Here is a 13,735-nt window from a genome sequence, read left to right as displayed (position 1 = left end):
GATGGTCTTTGCTTGCAATGTGTGTGTGTGTGTGTGTGTGTGTGTGTGTGTGTGTGTGTGTGTGTGTGTGTGTGCCCGTCCTCTCAGTGTTTCTATCTGACTATGTTCCATGTTGTCAGGCCGGAGATTTGGATGTCGAATTTATGCTCATGTCCCATGTGGAGTGTTTCTTTGTTGTTCAATTCTTATCTTTTTCTGGTGCTATTTGTTAAGGTATTATAGTCATTAAAATAGTCCAATCTGTTGTGCGTTGCCTGTTGATCGGGATTGATCTCCACCCTTATTATCTTCCATTTATAACTTTGTCTTGCACCTAAAATAGTCCAATCGTTAGGGAACAAACTAAACAAAAATGATTTGCAATCTTTTACATTCATTAGTCATTAACAATCAACTTGAAGTGTTTCTCTTGGAAAATATGACATTATACTCCCTTCGTTACTTTATATAAGGTGTATTTGTTTTTTTAAAAGTCAAACAAGTGCACGTTTGACCGAGTTTTCAAAAAAATATATCAATATACACAATACAAAATTTATATCATTTGATCCATCATGAAAAGTAGTTTCATATTTTATCTATTAGGTATTGCAGATGTTGTTATTTTATTCTATAATCTTGGTCAAACATTCAAATGATTGATTTGCAAGGAAACCAATACACCTTATATTCTGGAACGGAGGAAGTACTGTTTAAACATGAGTGCAAAAATATACTCACCAACCTATAGCCAATGAGGTCTCGTGCTATGCTGCTACCGCACTCGGCGACAAGTGTGGTTCAGTCGGGGCAGCGAGGTATGTTGTTGCGGACGAAAGCCATGTTCCGGCTTCCGACACCAACGAAGACGTTGCCCTTCTTAAAGACGAAGTCATGGATCTTTCGCACTTGTCCCATCTATGTGCTCTCCAGGCAAAAGCCTTAGATCCAACTTTTGGACTAGATGACGACCACGTCCTAGATATCGTAACCTCCTTGGAGGCATCATTGTGGAGTCAATGATCACACCCTGCTTGTTTTGACGTCTTGGTTGGAGTGTGGTTGGCCGGTTTGAGGTATGTGCTTGTAGTTGGCGATGGTGAGGGATGATGGTTGTGTTTTCTTGCCGAGGGGTATGCATTGGTCTTGACGTCCGACCAAGTTTAAGTTTGTGAAGAGCCTAGATATCGTAACCTCCTTGGAGGCATCATTGTGGAGTCAATAATCACACCCTGCTTGTTTTGACGTCTTAGTTGGAGTGTGGTTGGCTGGTTTGAGGTATGTGCTTGTAGTTGGCGATGGTGAGGGATGATGGTTGCGTTTTCTCCTAGTGTTTTCTTGCTGAGGGGTACGCATTGGTCTTGTCGTCCGACCAAGTTTAAGTTTGTGAAGAGCCTGATGCTCTTCTAAATCTGGGTTAGCGAGGCCGTGACCCACCTTGGATCCCCTCATTCCCTATCAATACTCTTCCACCTCCTTGAGGATGTTGTCGTGTGGTAACTAGACGACGAACCTCGGCCTTGCTTGGTTAGATGAAGATGGAAGTTGAAGCCCCCCTCCATATTGGTTGTGTCGACGAGATTTTTGATTGCAAGCGGCAAATCTTTCCATCCTTGTAGCTCTACTGTTGTTTCTTTCTATTGTGGTGTGGCAATGATCTTATTACTAGATCGTTGATGGCGCGCGTTGCCGCGCCCGTCTATTTTACAATAGAATAATTGGATTTTTCAGAATTGATAAGCATAAATGAAGTGTCAAAAGATGGTTATAATTCATTTTATTAAAATATAGAAGTTGCAAATAGTTAAAAAGTATTGCACCACTCGAGCGTACAAGATACAAAACCGGACAAACAACATTAGCAATAAAAAATGAAGCAATATCTGACATAGCAACACTAAGTGGTAACACCCTAACATGACATGCCATATAAAAGAGTAGCAATATGTGCACCTGGTGAAACTGAGTGATACAACTTGGTCCAGGCTCCATTCTAGTTCACTGGCCATACATCAACCCTAGCATAAAGTATTACAGATCCTAAGCAACTACGAATAATAAGATGTGCGTAAGCATGGAATCACATAATTAGTTGGCGTTGTCTACTTTTATGCAAGACCCACAAGAAAGATCTTGTTGTTGTGCCCTTCCATATGTTCAATAAAATGGGAGAAATTTGTATAAATACTTTGAAGCATGAAGCATCGAAGATAAAATATTTGCAACATAAGCTAATTGTTCTATTTGCAACATAAAATAGAATAGGCTAATGGTTCTGATTCCTGGGTCATACCAGGAAAAACTGAGAAATGTTTAGTACATCAATATTGTTATAACTTCAAAAGGTGGCATTCAATCGAACTCAAGATATCATAGGAGGCCTCCACATCATAGTCCATCCATAATGCCTTATAAGGCAGTGCGGACACAAAACATCGAGGCAATTCAAAATAAGAGGTCCTGCTCCTGCAAGATTATTCGATTTGAGTTAGCTCAAGAAACGTGTTTAGTAAACAATGATGTATTACAGTAATGATAAAAAGAAGCTTATATATTTGACCTATCTTATTAGAGAGCATGATTAACTTATATATAGTTAAAAGGCTGATCTAGAACTTGTAAGCAACTTTTGCATATCAGCCGTATTCCATATACATTTCATTGCGTCAACGGGCAAATGAAATCCTGGATATATGAGAATCATGCAGTCATAATATCATAAAAGAATTAACAAACACGTACATCTGGGTGGTGCCATCAGGTGAAGGCCTCCTAAATATAGTAGATCGGAGATGCAAGGACGACGAAACTGGTATACTTGTGTTTTTATTGCACTAACAATATCAATTTTGAGGTACTTCTAGAACTCCCGAAGATTATGGTTTTATGGACCCTCTTGGCGGCTTCACCGCACAAAGGCGTTGAGGATTTGCATTCTAATCTCTTAATTCAGATCATCCCCAGAACACAAATTGTAAGAAAAAACGCTTTAGAGATATAGTAGTCCTGCTGCTCCCCACTCATCGAATACATAATATATTTTCTCCTTCTGTACCTGATGCTTTCAAAAATGAAAGAATTGGAGAGCTGCAAGTGAGTGAGCTTATGAGTGCATAAGCATGATGCAGCTACTAAACCTTGAAAAAGAAACTTCAGATTTACAATGCAGCTACTAAACCTTGAAAAAGAAACTTCAGACTTAAGATAGTACGATTTAGAAGGTCTAAAGTGTAGCACTGATGGAAACATTACACTGCAGGCTACCATCATAAATAATCCTGAGTTTACAACAAAATTAAAATCTGAGGATTAAAATGGAAATATATTGTGGAAAATAAAAATTACTTTGTTTATTGGCACCTTATTACAGACTGGTCCTTATTAGGATGGGAAGACCTGCAGGAAAAAAAAGTACATCCAAGTACTAACATCATTGGTAAATGATAATACAGAGCCTAGTATTGTCTGTTGGATGGTATGAATCATTCCATTTTTCAGTGCATATATGATATATCGATAATTGCCTTCTTCTCTTTTTAAATTTGATAATTTTCTCAGTGTAACTGTACTAAGTTAACATATCTTCTCACACTAATAATGAGGGGAAATTTTTGTTTTTGCCACTCTAGATTTTGCCAATTTTCCTTATGCCATTCTAGATTTTGACATTTCACTTTTGCCACTCTTAGCTTTTGGAAATTATCATAATTGCCATTTCTTGGCAAAAGCAAAATAATTTTATTTCATTTTTGCCACTCTTAACTTTTGAAATGTATCACAATTGCCACTCTGAAATTTTTGCTTTTGCCACGGGAATGGCATTTGTGAAAATTGTCAAAAACTAAGAGTGGCAAAAGTGAAATGTCAAAATCTAGAGTGGCATAAGGAAAATTGGCAAAATCTAGAGTGACAAAAACAAAATTTTCCCAATAATGAGCACCATATCTTCCAAATTAAAATGACATTTTTCACAATCACAATTGGTCCATCAGTCGGTTCCTAAATCCTAATTATGTACAGACAAAATAAAAAGGGAATATAGCATCTAGAGTACTTACCTGGAGCCCTATAACATTGATTCTGCCACACTGATTCTTGCAAGAGCAGAAGGTGCTAGCCTTTTGACAGGGGAAATGTGCATTATAAATAAACCTCAACATGTGTATCAGGAAATGGCAATTCAGAGTTCTATTCAGTATTTTGGGTAACAGCAGGTTCCATAGTGTCAGGCAATGCACCATCGGATAGCGTACTGTTCAGAAAAGAGCATATTCATCACTTCACTTGATAGATTCAGTCAAGTAAACAAAATTATGAATCCAAGAAAGAAAACATACCTACTATGCCCACTGATCCACCAAAACCTGTCAAGAGCAAATACTACCATTAAGAACCAATAATGCTGAATCAGAAGTACTCGATTATCCCATGAAAAAACGTCAAAATAAGCAATTGACAACAATTGGTACCCACAGTCCCATTTTCTACTTAAGCTAAACAACTGTACATAAACGTCAAATGAACATTGTTCGGTACATCCATAATTCTACATCCAAAGTCCTGAAAGTTGTATATGCCAAACTATATCACATAATTCCAATAATAGACTACTCCAACGCCACAGATCGTATCACACGAACGACCAACTCTTCACCCAGAGTTCCGATCTATCAACTGAATCTGCCACAAAACCACTACAATTCCACATAGCCACAAATCAGAGCAGGAACAATCAAACGAACGTGCAACTGATTCGACGTGAGGAGTGAGATCTAAAACGGAGGGAGGAGTCGACTAATTACGTGGGGCGAAGAGGCCGAGGCCGTCGTAGAGGTACTGCTATAGCGGTGGGCCGAGAGCTTGGGGTCGTCGGCGAGGAGGGATTCCAGACCGAGCACGCGGGCCTGGAGCGAGTAGAAGAAGGCCAAGTGGGGTGAACGGATAACCAGATCGTCGACGAGCAGCAGCAGCTTGCGCCCGTGGGATTCATCGTGGCGACCTCGGCGGAGGCGTCATCCTCTGTCCCACAAGTGTTCTTACAGAGTTTAAAGGGTGCAGTCAGGCGCGAGCGCCGCTGCTAGGGTTTTCGCCCAGACCTAGCAACACGGGCGATGCTTGGATTCAGTTCCACGCATGGCGGCGCCGGGGGCGGGCGCAGGCGCAGAGGAACGGGCAGATTAGATACGCCGGGAGAGGAAGAATTACGGATTTTTTCCAAGCGTTCTACCTAAATGGGCTTTACGTGGAAGACAAGGCCCAATTCACCACAGGCCTCCGAAATTTCCACCAGAATAGCTGCCCATAGGACAGCGGGTTCGATTTTTACCCTAATGCAGATCGAACGACCGAAAACGCTCCATACATAAGATCTAATGGTCAAAATCGCTGAGGTCGTGAGAGGGCAAAGAAGTGGCTCAGTTTTACTGTTCTTAATGGGAAAGGGAGGAATGAGTAACACATGACCGGTGTGTTGGATTGGATGTATATGCTGCAACACAAGTGCTACACTCCTACAGTACTTCAACACACACTATCCGAAGAATCCGGAGAAGATACGATCAGGTGGCTTTAGAGTTAATTCCATTTTTTACCGCCAAAATTCACGCTTGTGACAGAGAACATCACAAATCGGAGTTTTGTCAAAAAGTTATCACCGATTTAAAGATTCTTTCCACATTTTGCCACCATTCAAAATTTTCCCCACACGATACTACAGGAAACGACGTAGATGCCGACAACATTTTTATCGGGTTGGCATACTACGCCGGCGGCCGACTTAAAACCGTTGGTAAAACAAGGCCGGCGGCAAAGCTGGGGCGAGGCCGATCACGACCGTCGGCAAAGCTCTGGCCGTCGGCATATAGTTTCCACTCCTAGGGGAACCGTCGGCAAATCTGTAGTCGTCAGCATATCGGCCCATAGGCCGACAGACGGCTGACGCACGGCGCGGCTTACGCACCTCTCCGATGCCCTGCGGGCCTACTCCGTCGATCATCAACATACGGCGGCGGTGCCGGCCCGGAGGTCGAAGGCTGCAGAGTTCATGGTGTCCAAGGTGGACAACCTGATGAATTGCGCGCGGTGAGGGTCGATCTCGTCCATGGCGTTCGGCCTCGCCTGTTGCGCCGTGGAGATGATGCACACCGGCGCCTCCCTATACGACTTTGACCGCTTCGGCGTCAACTTCCGCCCCTTGTCGCGCCAGTCCGACTGCATGATCGTCGCCGGCACCCTCACCAACAAGATGGCGCCCGCGCTCCGCAAGTCATGATGGTTCATTGCGATTTCTTAAGGTTAATTGATTCAAATATCCTAACAACTATGTCTTAACACAAATTTGTTTGCAAATAGATTGATTGCTTATCACTGTTAAGCAACAGAGTTCAGCTGCGTACACAGGTCAGGTCCGACCAGGAGTCCATCGAGATCAACTGTAGACTAGGGTAGTTGTGTTTCTCTCTTATCTCTTGTAACTATCCCTATCTCTCTAGTCTATCTCTTGGATCCCAAGTTAAGGATCTCAATGATGTAATCCATCTTTGTACGCTGTGCGAGAGTTGCGCCCCGACCTATATAAACACGAAGCCGTCGCCCTAGGTGGGTACGACATTCTCTCACATGATAATCAGAGCCTACCTTTTCCATCTCATCTAGTTTCTCCATTGCCACAAACCTCCTACCATGGCCTCCTCCGGCTCCTCCAACTCAACCCTCTCCGGCCAGATCACTGTGCATGTTAGTCTTCTTTTGCAACTAGATAATGGTGAGGTGCGCATAGCTTCCTCTCAAGCGGCCCGCAATAGCGGGCCCAACCATTAGTATGGTTTTATAGATAGGTGGTTGATTGATTTGAAAAATCATTGGCCTGGTCAATATTGTAAATCAAATCCAAAATTGAATACCTTAATTGAATGAAAGAGCTTCAAAATTACAGGACATGGTGAATTAAAAGAAATGAATGGAAGAGCACCTTGAAAAATTATTGACCCGGTTAAAATTAGGTGACCCGAATTCTAAATTGAAGATCTCAATTATTTGTGAGGCCTTAAAAATTAAGAAGCATAGTGTATAGTATAAAAGAATATAGTGAGAGAACTTCTGAGAAATAGTTGACGCGGTCAAAATTGGATGACTCAATTTCAGTTGGAGACCTCAATTGATTGTGAGCCCTTAAAAATTAGGGAGCTTAGTGTTATGGATGATACGAGGATGTGGCCTTGCTCCCCCCTATCAAATGTCCCAATCCCATCCATGTCAGAGAAAGTAGCCAGGTGAATCCCATCCAAGAAAGAGAAAGAAGCCAACCGAAACACGAGACAAAGAGCAGTCTAGGAGAAGATAATGCAAGTTCGGAGTATTGTCGATAGGAGTGAGAGGAATCAGAAACACATCTTGTCTGAGTTTGGTGTATATGCTAAGTATGCCATGGCTTCGCGAAAATCCTCTTCTGAGTCCAGGCTCATCTGCACCCGCCCTGACGAAACAAATCAAAAAAAATACTAGAAAAATTCAAAAAAAATCGTTTTTTGCATGGTAGATAATTTGATGCATGAGGTCCGCTCCAATTTTCAAATCATTTGGAGCAGCTCTTGGCAAAAAAGATAAATTCGTGTTCTGTAAAAAGGTTTACTATTCATGTACTGTTCTGACCTGATTTGTCTTTTGAGCTGCTTAGATGTCCAAATGATTTGAAAATTCGAGCAGATCTCACGCACTAAATTTTCTACCATGCATTTTTTTTGAATTTTTTTGATTTGTTTTGAATTTTTTGTGATTTTTCCTGACCAGGTGCAGACGAACCTGGGCACTGAAACGCTGCACTCATGGCTTCAGTGTAAGGGATGTGGACATTAGATGTGACCATGCGATCTAGCTACGTAGTCCATTGGTTGTGAAAGGGAGTTGTATGGATCAAATCTAGTGGACCACGTGAAAGTGAGAACATTCATGGAACTAACATCCTGCTGTAAATACTATTATGTATCGAATTCATGGTTCTCAGCAGTGCACTCGTGGGAAAGTGCGCAACAACCTCTGTTTTAACAGTGTCCCCTTGATTGGTATGTAGTATGTTGTGTTCAGAAATGTGGCAAGCTCGTGTTCGATCAGGAGGGTACAATGTTCCCGACCGACGAAGGAAAGACCGGCCAAACTGCCGGAAGACGTGTGGCCGCTTGTCTGCGCTCTTGCGCGTGGCGGAAAGTGAACACTCAGGGCCTCTTTGAATAGCACGATTCTCAAAACACAAAAATAGGAAAAAACGCATGACTAGGGTCATGTCCTCTTGTATTCTGTAGGATTATAAAACTACAGGAATTTGAGTCGATGGAAATTTTTCTCCAAAATGTAGTACGAAACAATCCCATGGAAAAAATATTCTCTAACTGTTGAAGCTCTACTATATGGCGTTCTCCAGTTGCAAAGGAAGTTCAATAGGCGTTGGGATTTCCTTCACTGGTGGGAAAATGAATTAGCACTTTGGAACATCAGGTTCATGCAGTTCTCTACGTATCACTACAACTTTGTGTTTCTTTTCCTTCTTTCTGTTCTGTTTGGTGAAATAAGATAAGCATATGCTTCCTGGTGAGCAAACATGTCATGGCAAGGTAAGTAGCTAGTGTTTGCTGGGTTGGTTCCTACATACTGGTGGTTGACCAGTTGATGCTTATGGTGTACCAAATTTTGTACTTGTATAGTCGTATTGTATATCTATACTAAACATGTGATGGAATGCATATGCATTCTATACTAATCAAACAACTGACTGGGAGTTGTGTCTGCTTAGCTCTTCTATCTTAACTTCTGTAGTTTAATACTGATTTGAAAACTTTGAGTAACAATGAAGCTAAAATTTACTGAGGTAACCCTACAGGATAGCAGATCTCATGTAGTACCATGCAATATTAATTTGCTCCGAAGCTCATGCTATATGAGGATGTGGCCTTGCTCCCCCTTGTCACTTTGCTAGCCATCCATGAAAGAGAAAGTAGCCGGCCAAAACACAAGACAAAAAGCAGGCTAGGAGAAGATAATCCAAGTTCAGAGTATTGTCGATAGGATTGAGAGGAATCAGAAACGCATGCTGTCTGAGTTTAGTGTATATGCTAAGAACAAGGTGATACTTATGTACATGATTGGTCGATACCTTATTTGGACATTGGATGTGACCACGCGATGAAACAACACATAGTTTAGTTTTCCCCCAGGGAAACGATATGGGCACTATCGGCCCTTACAATCCTAGCAATGTCCGTTGTACATCATTATCCCATGCAAGTGTTACATCAGACCGAGCATTCAAGCCCAGTTGCGCTAGAGCATGAATTGGCATCTTGCTTACATTGGACAATCGCGCACTTAGAAAACCACAGCTTAGCCTGCACTTTGATATCCGCAATTATCTCGGACGAAACACACGACAAAGAGCAGTCTTGGAAAAGATAATCCAAATTCAGATTATTGTCGGTAGGAGTGAGAGGAATCAGAAACGCGTGTTATCTAAGTTTGCTGTATGTATTAAGAACGATCATGGATCATAGATGTGACCATGCGATCCAACAATGTATAGTTCATTGGTTGTGAGGGGGAGTTGTATGGATCATATCTAGAAGATAGCGTGAAAATCAGAACATTCATGGAACTAATATCCTGTTGCAAACACTATCATGTAACAGATTCATCATTCTCAGCAGTGCACTAACGGATAAGTGCGCAACAACCTCTGTTTTAATAGTGTCCCTGGATTGGTATGTCGTATGTTATTGTATTTGGAAACGTGGCAAGTTCATACTCAATCATGAGCTTACGGTGTTCCGGGCCGATGAAAGACCAGATAAACTGATAGAAGACACATGGCCGCTTACCCACACTCCCTTACCCTGGCTGAAACTGAACACTCAGGGCCTCTTTGATTGGTAAGATGTCAAAACACAAAGGAAAAACGCATGAATAGAGTGTAACTACAGGAATTTGGATGAATTAGTGTTTGATAGCACATGAAAAACAAAGAAATTATATCAAGTAATTTTTTCTCCAAAATGTAATACAAAAGATAATCCTATGGAAAAAATTCTCCAACAACTAAAGCTCTACTCTACGGTGTTCTCCAGTTGCAAAAGAAGATTAATAGGCAGAGAGATTTCCTTGACTTGTGGGAGAAATGAAATTAGCACTTTGGATCAACAGGGTCATGCAATTCTTATCACTAGGGCTTTGTGTTCTCTTCTTTCATTCTTTTATGTTTGTTGAAATAAGTGAAACATGTGCTTCCTGGTCAGCAAACATGTCGGGGTAATTTGTAAGTAGATGGTGTGCGTTCGGTGGGTTACTACCATCCTTCACATGCCATGAGCAAGCTAAGTATTGTTGGCTGAACATTTTTTCGAATGAAGGCTCAAGGGGAGCCCGGCTTTGAATTAACGAAGCCATCAACCGACCAGAATTACACAAGGCCACCAAGTAAGAGAGACTGAAAGATACAATGGAGCTGTGTGAACAGCTAACAATGCAACACACACTACGACAGAAAGAAAAATACATGAAGAGCCCTGCTAGTAATGTCGAAGCCTACTGCACATAGTCAGCAGAGAGAGGGGCAACAGAGAAGCCTGAGTGATCAGTCAATAGCCAGAGAAAGTTGTGAACAGTCTGAACCCATGAACAAGGGAGGAACATCGCTCCCAACACCAAAGAGGAACCCTTTCCTCTCGCCTAGGCTCGAAGGTGGCGCACTGTCGGATCATTGGCGCTCACCCGAGAACTATAGCAGACGCCAACTGGATCCCCACCGCAGACAAGTTGCACTACCCTCGCCACGCCGCTGGTAGACACCACAGCTACACTGCCACCTGACCTGAACAACCAAGAGTAGAAGGATAAAAGTTGGGAGGTTGTCAAAGAAGAAAGCTGCAGAGGTCAAGAGGCGAAGCAGGGGAGCACCAGGTCCCATTCCAATGTCCGCAGAAGAAGGCCCATGCTTCTGTGGCGCTCGACGTGAATCAGGGACAGGGAACCATATCCCCTTCCATCCTAGCTCGCCGGCGGAAAACCGCGATGACACAGCCACGCCTAAGTCGTCGTAGAAGCCATTCCAAAGGGAAGAAGGACACTTGTAGGAACGAGCACCTGATGACCCACAAGTATAGGGGATCTATCGTAGTCCTTTCGATAAGTAAGAGTGTCGAACCCAACAAGGAGCAGAAGGAAATGATAAACGGTTTTCAGCAAGGTATTCTCTGCAAGTACTGAAATAAGTGGTAACAAATAGTTTTGTGATGAGATAATTTGTAACGAGCAACAAGTAACAAAAGTAAATAAAGTGCAGCAAGGTGGTCCAATCCTTTTTGTAGCAAAGGACAAGTCTGGACAAACTCTTATATAAGGAAAGGCGCTCCCGAGGACACATGGGAATATCGTCAAGCTAGTTTTCATCACGTTCATATGATTCGCGTTCGGTACTTTGATAATTTGACATGTGGGTGGACCGTTGCTTGGGTGCTATTCTTACTTGAACAAGCATCCCACTTATGATTAACCTCTATTGCAAGCATCCGCAACTACAACAAAAGTATTAAGGTAAACCTAACCATAGCATGAAACATATGGATCCAAATCAGCCCCTTACGAAGCAACGCATAAACTAGGGTTTAAGCTTCTGTCACTCTAGCAACCCATCATCTACTTATTACTTCCCAATGCCTTCCTCTAGGCCCAAATAATGGTGAAGTGTTATGTAGTCGACGTTCACATAACACCACTAGAGGCTAGACAACATACATCTCATCAAAATATCGAACGAATACCAAATTCACATGACTACTAATAGCAAGACTTCTCCCTTGTCCTCAGGAACAAACGTAACTACTCACAAAGCATATTCATGTTCATAATCAGAGGGGTAATAATATGCATAAAGGATCTGAACATATGTTCTTCCACCAATTAAACCAACTAGCATCAACTACAATGAGTAATTAACACTACTAGCAACCTACTAGCACCAATCCCGGACTTGGAGACAAGAATTGGATACAAGAGATGAACTAGGGTTTTGAGATGAGATGGTGCTGATGAAGATGTTGATGGAGATTGCCCTCTCCCGATGAGAGGAGGATTGGTGATGACGATGGCGATGATTTCCCCCTCCGGGAGGGAAGTTTCCCCGGTAGAACAGCTCTGCCGGAGCTCTAGATTGGATCCGCCAAGGTTCCGCCTCGTGGCGGCGGAGTTTCGTCCCGAAAGGTTGCTTTTTTTCTCGACGAAAGACTTCATATAGGAGAAGATGGTCATCGGAGAGCCACCAGGGGGCCCACGAGGTAGGGCGCGCGCCCCCCACCCTCGTGAAAAGGGTGTGGCCCCCCTGGTCTTCATCTTTGGTGAGGATTTTTCATTATTTATTATAAGGTATTCCGTGGAGTTTCAGGACTTTTGGAGTTGTGCAGAATAGGTCTCTAATATTTGCTCCTTTTCCAGCCCAGAATTCCAGTTGCCGGCATTCTCCCTCCTTATGTAAACCTTGTAAAATAAGAGAGAATAGCCATAAGTATTGTGACATAATGTGAAATAACATCCCATAATGCAATAAACATCGATATAAAAGCATGATGCAAAATGGATGTATCAACTCCCCCAAGTTTAGACCTCGCTTGTCCTCAAGCGAATGCCGATAACAATAAATATGTACCCATGTTTAGAGATAGAGGCGTCGATAAAAATAAAATGCGGACATGAGGGCATCATGATTATTCTCATAATAGCAACATATATAGATATTGTCATATGATTACTTATGTTCAAGTGATGATCTATTCACAATGCAAAAGTATGAATCAGAAACCTTATTGAGAACCAACAAACTAAAACCTCAGTAATTGAAGCAATTGCGATTTATCATAACATTAGAAAGAGTCTATGTCAGAGCTAAAAAGCAAGTCCGCATACTCAACTATCATCTAGTCCTTCATAATTGCTAACACTCGCGCAATACTTGTGGTTACGGAGTTTTAATCGGACACGGAGAAAGATAGGGGCTTATAGTTTCGCCCCACAACCTTTTACCTCAAGGGTAATCTCAACAATAATAACTCATGCCCCCCTACATCCAGTTAGATATATATATCAGGTTCTTTCCAACATGCTGGGCTTGCCAAAGGATACAATAAAAAAGGGAGAGGTGAAGATCACCATGACACTTGCATAAGGTAGAGGATAATAAAAGATAGGCCCTTCGCAGAGGGAAGCAGAGGTTGCCATGCGCTTTTATGGTTGGATGCACAAAATCTTAATGCGAAAGAACGTCACTTTATATTGCCCCTTGTGATATGAACCTTTATTATGCAGTCCGTCGCTTTTATTACTTCCACATCACAAGATCGTATAAAGCTTATTTCTCCCACACTAATCATACATATTTAGAGCAATTTTTATTGCTTTGCACCGATGACAACTTACTTGAAGGATCTTACTCAATCCATAGGTAGATATGGTGGACTCTCATGGCAAAACTGGTTTAAGGGTATTTGGAAGCACAAGTAGTATCTCTACTTGGTGCTGAGAATTTGGCTAGCATGAGGGGGAAAGGCAAGCTCAACATGTTGGATGATCCATGACAACATACTTTATCTCAGATATAAGAAAACATAACCCATAACGCTGTCTTCCTTGTCCAACATCAACTCTTTAGCATGTCATATTTTGATGAGTGCTCCCAATCATAAAAGATGTCAATAATAGTATATTTATATGTGAAACCTCTCTT

This window comes from Triticum dicoccoides, chromosome 1A (genome assembly GCF_002162155.2).
Source record: "Triticum dicoccoides isolate Atlit2015 ecotype Zavitan chromosome 1A, WEW_v2.0, whole genome shotgun sequence".
In the NCBI taxonomy this organism is placed as follows: domain Eukaryota; kingdom Viridiplantae; phylum Streptophyta; class Magnoliopsida; order Poales; family Poaceae; genus Triticum; species Triticum dicoccoides.
This window is presented reverse-complemented; position numbering follows the sequence as displayed.